The 11,654-nt window shown below is 44.1% G+C and overlaps 1 non-coding gene across 1 annotated transcript; it reads left to right on the top strand.

The window, feature by feature from the left end:
• Positions 1–964: 964 nt before the first annotated feature.
• On the top strand, positions 965–1,036 carry TRNAT-AGU (transfer RNA threonine (anticodon AGU)). Its single transcript has one exon. It is a non-coding gene; the product is annotated as a tRNA-Thr (tRNA).
• The last annotated feature ends 10,618 nt before the right edge of the window (positions 1,037–11,654 follow it).

Below are 11,654 nucleotides of genomic sequence, written 5' to 3'. Positions count from 1 at the left end.
AAATCATCAAAAGTAAAAAGAAGAAGTCGTCCGGAGGTGACTTGTTACTCCCGGCATAAACACTTATTGGCGGAATCCGGTAACACCTCTTGAATAGCATGTGGAAGACAGAGTAGAGTGGCTAGGCTGTGGAGCATGTTCTCCACTTCAACTGACTAATGATATGTTAAGACAACACAAACCACATACATCCATTGTGAGGATGGAATCAGGGATGAAACATCTATAACTAGAAAGGTTAAAGATACAAAGATGGTGAAATACCTTTACCTGGGATCACTAGCACCTGTGGCAATGGACACACCTTTGTAATGCTTGATCACTTACAACTGATCAACTTTATTACGAAACTCTTAGGTATTATCCTCAGGAAAACTTTTTATAAATATTTATAAAACACATATATATGTTAGATATACACTATCTCTAGAATATATCTTTACCTGGGACGTGTAACACTTGTGTGGATAGACACAACTTTGTAATGCATGATCCATTACACGAAATGAACTTCACTAACGAAGAGTTATACAACGCGTCGTTGGAGAACATTAATCAAATACCTATACAGAATTTTTATGTTAGATAAAAGACATTCTTGATAGTAAACATAAGAAATGATGACGAAAGATAAGAGACGTAGATGTAAATGTTTTGTTCAAAGATCAAATACTCCTGCCTTAAACTAGCTCCTTGTATTGCATTTTCTTTTAGATATCCCAAGGAAAATATATTCTGTGGTTTATTTATATATATGTTTATGTTTTTCACAACTTTTTTATTCTTTAATCTTTTAGGATTTAGGTTTAAGGATCTTGGCTCTGAACAACCATTATAATGCAACACAACACATATTTATCATAAATAAATCATTTATCACAATAACCATTATGTTTGTACCAGATTCTTTAAGTCCTCAATTATGTTTGCTCATAAATAAGAAATTTTTCCGCCACTGACAAGTGGCTCCGTGGTGTAGTGGTTAGCACATCTGTCTAGTAAACAGCTAATCCGGGTTCGATTCCCGGCGGAGCCTTTGTTTTCAGTATTCAAGATCGGAACATATATGACTGTGGTAAACCGTCATCCGACACCACTGACCTTCATCATCCAGGCCAACAATCATCCAGCAGTGACACATCCACTCCTGCTCGTGGCTGACCATCATCATCCAGGCCAACAATCATCCAGCAGTGACACATCCACTCCTGCTCGTGGCTGACCATCATCATCCAGGCCAACAATCATCCAGCAGTGACACATCCACTCCTGCTCGTGGCTGACCTTCATCATCCAGGCCAACAATCATCCAGCAGTGACACGTCCACTCCTGCTAGTGGCTGACCTTCATCATCCAGGCCAACAATCATCCAGCAGTGACACGTCCACTCCTGCTCGTGGCTGACCATCATCATCCAGGCCAACAATCATCCAGCAGTGACACATCCACTCCTGCTCGTGGCTGACCATCATCATCCAGGCCAACAATCATCCAGCAGTGACACATCCACTCCTGCTCGTGGCTGACCATCATCATCCAGGCCAACAATCATCCAGCAGTGACACATCCACTCCTGCTCGTGGCTGACCATCATCATCCAGGCCAACAATCATCCAGCAGTGACACATCCACTCCTGCTCGTGGCTGACCATCATCATCCAGGCCAACAATCATCCAGCAGTGACACATCCACTCCTGCTCGTGGCTGACCATCATCATCCAGGCCAACAATCATCCAGCAGTGACACATCCACTCCTGCTGGTGGCTGACCATCATCATCCAGGCCAACAATCATCCAGCAGTGACACATCCACTCCTGCTCGTGGTTGACCTTCATCATCCAGGCCAACAATCATCCAGCAGTGACACATCCACTCCTGCTCGTGGCTGACCATCATCATCCAGGCCAACAATCATCCAGCAGTGACACATCCACTCCTGCTCGTGGCTGACCATCATCATCCAGGCCAACAATCATCCAGCAGTGACACATCCACTCCTGCTCGTGGTTGACCTTCATCATCCAGGCCAACAATCATCCAGCAGTGACACATCCACTCCTGCTCGTGGCTGACCACCACATGTTGTGCCTCGTGTGTGAAACATAAAGCCCATCATACAGTCGCCACACATCATTAACCCATCTATAGTCGCGGTGCTGGACGAGTCTGAAGGTTTAATTATCGTGCCCTGGCAACCTGCCGGTACGTCCGGTAGGTTGCCAGGGCACGATAATTAATCCTTCAGACTCGTCCACTGTGACGGTATAAGTGATAGTGAAGTGTGTATGTCAAACATACCACATCATGATGGAGGTTTTATTGATCATTAATGTTTGTGTAGGTGTTGGTGAATCATGTCAATATGTTAAACTACTTACGACTGTGTGACATATATACAGTAGAAACCTAACAAGGCTTCAGGTAGTTACTATGTTGTGGGATGACAAGGCTGCAGGTAGTTACTATGTTGTGGGATAACAAGGCTGCAGGTAGTTACTATGTTGTTGGATAACAAGGCTGCAGGTAGTTACTATGTTGTGGGATAACAAGGCTGCAGGTAGTTACTATGTTGTGGGATAACAAGGCTGCAGGTAGTTACTATGTTCTGGGATAACAAGGTGCAGGTAGTTACTATGTTGTGGGATAACAAGGCTGCAGGTAGTTACTATGTTGTGGGATAACAAGGCTGCAGGTAGTTACTATGTTGTGGGATAACAAGGCTGCAGATAGTTACGTATTTCCTTCAATTTGTTTGACGTTCAGTTACGTTGCAGTAGTGAGGCATTCTCCAACGTACAGACAACACCAATCTAGGGATATGGATGAAGCTGAGGCATCTATTGTTAGGAATATGCAGCCACGAGAGAGAGAGAGAGAGAGAGAGAGAGAGAGAGAGAGAGAGAGAGAGAGAGAGAGAGAGAGAGAGAGAGAGAGAGAGAGAGAGAGAGAGAGAGTAGCCTGGTGTTAGGGCCAACATAATGTTATGTTTGTGGATGACCATCTGAGGTGAAGGTGTTTTCGTCACCATAGACGACACGTTGCCAGAACTCAGCAGGTTTATCCTCCTAGTGGACCACCTCCTCCTCCATCCTCTCCTCCATATTACGTTAAGGTCCGGCTGGCTGCCCGTCTGGCCAACACACACACACACACACACACCACAACATGAGCAGTTGTGTGCCAGCCTGGGACCCCCTGTGTACCGTGATCCATTGTACATATAACGAAGACATTTACACTTCCACTGACCACCATTAGGTCACGAAACCTTGAGAAATGGTTGTTGGTGGTTTGAACAATATCATCATAACTACACAACCCCAGGACAACATCCATGTGCCTCCTACACCTTCCTGGCTGCACTCCATGCAGGAGCAGGGTATGGTACACATCTCTGCAGCAAGATTATTGACTGGACTGTACCATGTCTTTCCTTCCTTACCAACGATACCGCCTCGCCGAAGATGACTTGTCATTCCCGGTGTAACCACTTACGGGTGGAGTCCGGTAACACATTTTGTATGGCATTATGTGACAGAGTGGAGTAACTATGTTGAAAAATGCTCTGCACTTCCATTGATTATATTGATGTGATCAAGATAAACAGAATTCCACACCATAAATATCGAGTGTTGGGATGGAATCAGATACCAAACATAAGTAACTAGAAGGCATAAGGAATGCTAGATTGTGAAATACCTTGACTTAGGATCAGTATCGCCTCCTGTGGAAATACAAAGGAATTCCACCATCAGCAGATGACTGGGTCCTTCCCAGGCTGTTTATGAAGACATCAGTAAGTGACACATTAGTGTGGTGGTCAACGTTACAAGACATACAGATAATTACAAGGAAATAACCAACAAGTTGTCATTATGGAGGCGCCAAGTCCTGGACTTGATCAAACCAACTGTGACACTACGTCTCTACAATACTGCTCTCAACCACTCTACTTGGCAGATAATGTGGACAATACTGCTCTCAACCACTCTACTTGGCAGATAATGTGGACAATACTGCTCTCAACCACTCTACTTGGCAGATAATGTGGACAATACTGCTCTCAACCACTCTACTTGGCAGATAATGTGGACAATACTGCTCTCAACCACTCTACTTGGCAGATAATGTGCACAATACTGCTCTCAACCACTCTACTTGGCAGATAATGTGCACAATACTGTTGAAGAAAAGAAGGAACACAACTTCGTAATACGTGATCAGTTACAAGTGATAAACTTTAATACAAAACTCTAAAACATCGTCCCACACGAGAACTTTTAAAGATATTTATAGAAGACATAATATCTATGTTAGATAGAACGTATTTCTTAAAAATATATCTTTATCCGAGAAGTGTACCACCTGTATGGAGAGACACAGTTATGTAAAACATGATCTATTGTATGAAATGAACTTTAATAACAAAGATTTATACAACGTCTTGCTGAAGAACCATCAACAAATACTTACACCAAATTTCAATATTAGATACAAAACATTTTTGCTGGAAATAAACGTAAGAAATGATATTGGGATAAAGGGACGTCAAAATATATATTGCTTATGTTAGGGCGAACTCGGTAGTTGGTGAAGCCACGACACAGAACCAGAGCAGTTATTTTGTACACTGAATATCATCTGCCATGTTTACACTTACGTTAATAATAGTCGAATCATATATATAACCCGGGATTATCATTAACCATTAAAACGAGTTTGGGATGATACAATCTCATTTATACGTATTTCTTGGCCCAGTCTGGTGGACGGTAGCAGATTGAGGTGAAGTTTGGGCAATTCTGTCTACATATGTCGTGTTCTTAATTTTATAAAGAAATCAACAGAAGCTGAAGCCATAACAGAGGCCTGACTCTCGTCCCAAGCCTCTCTCTCCTGTCCTGCCTGACTCTCGTCCCAAGCCTCTCTCTCCTGTCCAGCCTGACTCTCGTCCCAAGCCTCTCTCTCCCGTCCTGCCTGACTCTCGTCCCAAGCCTCTCTCTCCTGTCCTGCCTGACTCTCGTCCCAAGCCTCTCTCTCCTGTCCTGCCTGACTCTCGTCCCAAGCCTCTCTCTCCTGTCCTGCCTGACTCTCGTCCCAAGCCTCTCTCTCCCGTCCTGCCTGACTCTCGTCCCAAGCCTCTCTCTCCTGTCCTGCCTGACTCTCGTCCCAAGCCTCTCTCTCCTGTCCTGCCTGACTCTCGTCCCAAGCCTCTCTCTCCTGTCCTGCCTGACTCTCGTCCCAAGCCTCTCTCTCCTGTCCTGCCTGACTCTCGGTATTGTGGCACTGTTGGATACAGTGGAATTGTGGCACTGTTGGTTACAGTGATGTTGCGGCACTGTTGGTTACAGTGATGTTGTGGCACTGTTGGTTACAGTGATGTTGTAGCACTGTTGATTAGAGTGGTATTGTGGCACTGTTGGTTAGAGTGGTATTGTGGCACTGTTGGTTACAGTGATGTTGTGGCACTGTTCGTTACAGTGGTATTGTGGCACTGTTGGTTATAGTGATGTTGTGGCACTGTTGGCTATAGTGGTATTGTGGGACTGTTGGTTACAGTGATGTTGTGGCACTGTTTGCTAGAGTGGTATCGTGGCACTGTTGGTTACAGTGATATTGTGGCACTGTTGGCTACAGTAGTTTTATAGCACTGTTGTTTACATGGGTATTGTGGCACTGTTGGTTACAGTGATCTTGTGGCGCTGTTGGTTATAGTGATGTTGTGGCACTGTTGGTTACAGTGGTATTGTGGCAGTGTTGGTTACAGTGATGTTATGGCGCGGTTACAGTGATGTTGTGGCACTGTTGGTTACAGTGATGTTGTGGCACTGTTGGTTACAGTGGTATTGTGGCACTGTTGGTCACAGTGATGTTGTGGCACTGTTGGTTACAGTGGTATTGTGGCATTGTTGGTTACAGTGATGTTATGGCGCGGTTACAGTGATGTGTGGCACTGTTGGTTACAGTGATGTTGTGGCACTGTTGTTTACAGTGGTATTGTGGCACTGTTGGTCACAGTGATGTTGTGCCACTCTTGGTTACAGTGGTATTGTGGCACTGTTGGTTACAGTGGTATTGTGGCACTGTTGGTTACAGTGGTATTGTGGCACTGTTGGTTACAGTGGTATTGTGGCACTGTTGGTCACAGTGATGTTGTGGCACTGTTGGTTACAGTGGTATTGTGGCATTGTTGCTTACAGTGGTATTATAGCACTGTTGGCTAAAGTGATGTTGTGGTACTGTTGGTTACAGTGATGTTGTGGCACTGTTGGTTACAGTGGTATTGTGGCACTGTTAGTTAGAGTGGTATTGAGGCACTGTTGGTTAAAGTGGTATTGTGGCACTGTTGATTATAGTGATGTTGTGGCACTGTTTATTATAGTGGTATTGTGGCACTGTTGGTTACAGTGATGTTGTGGCACTGTTGGTTTCAGTGGTATTGTGGCACTGTTGGTTACAGTAGTATTATGGCCTGTTATGGTTAAAGTGATGTTGTGGAACTGTTGCTTACAGTGATGTTGTGGCACTGTTGGTTAAAGTAGCACTGTGGCACTGTTGGCTACAGTGATGTTGTGGGACTGTTGGTTACAGTGGCATTGTGACACTGTTGGTTACAGTGGTATTGTGGCACTGTTAGTTACAGTGATGTTGTGGCACTGTTGGTTACAGTGGTATTGCGGCACTGTTGGTTACAGTGATGTTGTGGCACTGTTGGTTACAGTGATGTTGTGGCACTGTTGGTTACAGTGATGTTGTGGCACTGTTGGTTACAGTGGTATTGTGGCACTGTTGGTTACAGTGATGTTGTGGCACTGTTGGTTACAGTGGTATTGTGGCACTGTTGGTTACAGTGATGTTGTGGCACTGTTGGTTACAGTGATGTTGTGGCACTGTTGGTTACAGTGATGTTGTGGCACTGTTGGTTACAGTGATGTTGTGGCACTGTTGGTTACAGTGGTATTGTGGCACTGTTGGTTACAGTGATGTTGTGGCACTGTTGGTTACAGTGGTATTGCGGCACTGTTGGTTACAGTGATGTTGTGGCACTGTTGGTTACAGTGGTATTGTGGCACTGTTGGTTACAGTGATGTTGTGGCACTGTTGGTTACAGTGGTATTGTGGCACTCTTGGTTACAGTGGTATTGTGGCACTGTTGGTTACAGTGAGTTTGTGGCACTGTTGGTTACAGTGGCATTGTGGCACTGTTGGTTACAGTGATGATGTGGCACTGTTGGTTACAGTGGTATTGTGACACTGTTGGTTACAGTGGTATTGTGGCACTGTTGTTACAGTGGTATTGTGCTACTGTTGGTTACAGTGGTATTGTGACACTGTTGGTTACAGTGATGCTTGTGGCACTGCTGGTTACAGTTATGTTGTGGCACTGTTTGGTTACAGTGGTACTGTGGCACTGTTGGTTAGAGTGGTATTGTAGCACTGTTGGTTACAGTGATATTGTGGCACTGTTGGTTACAATGGTATTGTGGCACTGCTGGTTACAGTGATGTGTGGCACTGTTGGTTACAGTGGTATTGTGGCACTGTTGGTTACAGTGGTTTTGTAGCCCTGTTGGTTACAGTGGTATTGTGGCACTGTTGGTTACATCGGTATTGTGGCACTGTTGGTTACAGTGGTATTGTGTCACTGTTGGTTACAGTGATGTTGTGGCACTGTTGGTTACAGTGGTATTGTGGCACTGTTGGCTACAGTGGTATTGTGCTACTGTTGGTTACAGTGATGTTGTGGCACTGTTGGTTACGGTGATGTTGTGGCACTGTTGGTTACAGTGGTATTGCGGCACTGTTGGTTACAGTGATGTTGTAGCACTGTTGGTTACAGTGATGTTGTGGCACTGTTGGTTGCAGTGGTATTGTGCCACTGTTGGTTACAGTGATGTTGTGGTACTGCTGGTTACAGTGATGTTGTGGCACTGTTGGTTACAGTGGTATTGTGGCACTGTTGGTTATAGTGGTATTGTGGCACTGTTGGTTATAGTGGTATTGTGGCACTGTTGGTTATAGTGGTATTGTGGCTGTTGGTTACAGCAGCAACTGATTTCTTTTGCTGGTAGTCCACTTCAATATTTCAGATATTTTTCTGTATTGTCTTTTTATTTCTCAGAGGTTGGGAAGTAGAACTGAAGAAGCGACCATTCAATATGACGCTACTGAACATAACATTCGTTTCCACTGAAGTGACTGGAAATAAACATAAGACGAAGACAATACGAATTTCAGGGAAAACCAGTAAACAGGTCACTTCTGCCCCACACACGCCTGACCTAAGATGGTCTCTCCCGCCAGGTAGGGTCAAGAGGCGATCCATCTTGACACTTCAGAGAGTTTCCTTATGTGTTTCCAGGCCATCAGTTATGTACCAGGAAATGAGAAGACAACTTGATATAGGCCTCCGTCTGGAACGTAATTTTTCCATTTCGAATCATGGATCCACTTGCAGTCATCAGTGTGAGAGTGATTCGTGAGAAATGGTCTTACGAGGGATTATCATCACGCCTCGGCCACAGGGACTTGGGATAAATAAAATAAAACTCTACCAGCAGAATTATTCTCACGCCTGCCTACATCATCACTATGCACGTGACTGCTGTAAAATATTCTAATTCAGTCAATATATGTTTAGGCATATCTTTCAGTAATAATATTTTGCCTCTGATACTTAGGAAGTAAATATGTAATCTATCCAAGTGTGTGTGTGTGAGACCCCTGTTAGCCTGTGAGAGTTAATGTGTCCTCAAGAGTTCACCAGACCCGCCACCTGGAGGCTAGGTCAGGGGATCGACTTCGGGTCCTCATCATCCCCCTCACACTACCTTCTTCCAGTGCATGGAACACATCGTTGGAGATTATCCCAATTGTCTCTATTGTTGTCCTGGTGAGATTTGTCCTCAGATGGGGCTTGTCACATGTTTTGGGCTGCGTGGTGACTGGGTCATGAGGAGGTGGTTCAGCTTGAGACGAATTCCGTCAATGCAGAAATGATCTCATCTATATCTTTAATATGGCCTAGAGCGGCCTGGCGAGTTACGTTGATTACAGACTCTGGAGCCTCCTGTTCCGTTGCGCTGAGTATGTCGTCGTGAAGGAGGTACCCCAAGTCACCCAAGTCTGGTGTTATGGGAGTGACGGCGCTACTGTTCGTAGTCTTCAAGACGTGGTACCTGTCGTCTGCCGGCAATTGAGTAAGAACAGATGGATGGTATGAGGCAAGGCCAAAATCTATCAAGCTGACCTCGGGCGGGAGTGAGAGATCGTGTGGGATGGTGACCACGATGTTTCCCGTGTGTAGGTCATTGTGGTAGACACCAATGGCGTGTAGCTCTTTGACACGGAGGCAGACCTGAAGTCCGATGAGGCCTAGGTACTTGTCGGGAAGCTCGCGATCCAGGAGCAGGTCTCCGAGGGTGTCGAAACCAACGAAGGTTGTGAGAAGAGCTGGAGGATCGTCAGAGGTGGCCAGCAGTCGAGGGGCTCCTCCGGCTCCACTGACTTTTTCCAGAAAGTAGGCCTCCAGCTCATACATCACCGGAGGTGCAACACTGAAAGTCTTTCCGACTTTAAGAACGGTGTCAGCACCGTCCCATTTCACACGATAAGCCGTTCCGAAAGCACCTTCTCCAAGAAATTCCCCAGTTGCAATAAGATGTTCCACATCCAATCGGGAGAGATCCTTCCTGTAGCACATCTTGGAGATGAATGAGCCTAGAGCCCAGGAACGTGCTATATATATCCTCGGAAATCCAAGTTTATTGAGATTGTAGTGAAGATACGTATATAAAATTAGGTTTATTGGGATTGTAGTGAAGGTACGCATATAAATTTAGGTTTATTGGGATTGTAGTGAAGATACGTATATAAATTTAGGTTTACTGGGATTGTAGTGAAGATACGTATATAAATTCAGGTCTATTGGGATTCTAGTGAAGATACGTATATAGATTTAGGTTTATTGGGATTCTAGTGAAGATACGTATATAAGTGTAGTGAAGATTCATTTTTTGAAGGTATAGTGAAAATACGTTTGTCGAGGTCGAAATGGTTGCAGGGTCACTGAGGAGTGTAGTGAAGGTGTATTTGTCGAGGGTCTGATGAAGAAGCGTTTGTCGAGGGTGAAGCGAATTTAGGTTTATTGAGATTACACTGAAGATACGTATATAGATTTAGGTTCATTGAGATTGTAGTGAAGATACGTATATAAATTTAGGTTTATTGGGATTGTAATGAAGATCCGTATATAAATTTAGGTCTATTGGGATTGTAGCGAAGATACGTATATAAATTTAGGTCTATTGGGATTCTAGTGAAGATACGTATATAAATTTAGGCTTATTGGGATTCTAGTGAAGATACGTATATAAGTGTAGTGAAGATTCATTTTTCGAAGGTATAGTGAAAATACATTTGTCGAGGTCGAAATGGTTGAAGGGTCACTGAGGAGTGTAGTGAAGGTGTATTTGTCGAGGGTCTGATGGAGAAGCGTTTGTCGAGGGTGAAGCGAATTTAGGTTTATTGAGATTATAGTGATGATACGTATTTCGAGATTGTAGTGAAGATATGTATTAATTTAAGTTTACTGAAAGTATAGTGTATCATTCTTTGTCATATTGATTCGTTGTGGGTGTAGTAAAGATGCGTTTCGAGGATGAATTGAATTCAGATTTCCTTAGGACGTAATTATAACTACATTTGTCCATAATGCAATTAAGATACATCTGTTTAAGGTATAGTCAAGATGCATTTGTCAAGAGAGTAGTGAAGATGTATTTGTCAGCGGTGAAATGAATTTAGGTTTCTTGAGGGTGCAGTGAAGTTACATTTAAGTTTAGTGAGGGTGCGGTAGAAATATGTAGCGAGGTGAAGACGTGTGCAGAGTAGCAACTCGCTGGGTGTAGCGAGGTGAAGATGCGTACAGAGTAGCGGTTCGCTGGGTGTAGCGAGGTGAAGATTTGTGCAGAGTAGCGACTCGCTGGGTGTAGCGAGGTGAAGACGTGTGCAGAGTAGCGGCTCGCTAGCAGGAAAGTTGAGTGAGCGGTAGTTCTTGGCTATTATAGTGAACAACTGAAAATAATGGCAAGTCACTTGTTCAAGCAGGAGTCTGGCATCTACGTCAGGTACTCAGTATAAATCATCATTGATTTTAATCTTTGCACACATATTTACAATCAATTCTGATTATTTCATTTTGCGTAGGTCATGAAAAATCCATGTTCCCACCATATTGTTCAGATGTGACTGTTGCTCTGCTGTTATAAGAACTGCCTCACATATGCACAAGTGGGGTGAGTGGATGATATCTGGACGTCACAGAGAACTTAAGGATAATACACACGACTATTCTTCCAGCATCTTCATCTGAAATCTAACACTGAAGCCAAGTACTTTGTGGGAAACACATTATGACGGATCTTCTGTTATTTGTTTAGCTTCTTCTTTCCTTCTCTTTCCCTTTCCATCTTCCTTTGTGTCTTTTCTGACCCCTGATACATCTTCATTAATCACAGTCTCTCTCTCTCTCTCTCTCTCTCTCTCTCTCTCTCTCTCTCTCTCTCTCTCTCTCTCTCTCTCTCTCTCTCTCTCTCTCTCTCTCTCTCTCTCTCTTTCTCTCTCTCTCTCTCTCTCTCTCCACTTCTCAC

Source organism: Panulirus ornatus, chromosome 9 (genome assembly GCF_036320965.1).
Source record: "Panulirus ornatus isolate Po-2019 chromosome 9, ASM3632096v1, whole genome shotgun sequence".
In the NCBI taxonomy this organism is placed as follows: domain Eukaryota; kingdom Metazoa; phylum Arthropoda; class Malacostraca; order Decapoda; family Palinuridae; genus Panulirus; species Panulirus ornatus.
Note: the sequence above shows the minus strand (reverse complement) of the source record. Positions and strands in the feature narration are given on the sequence as shown.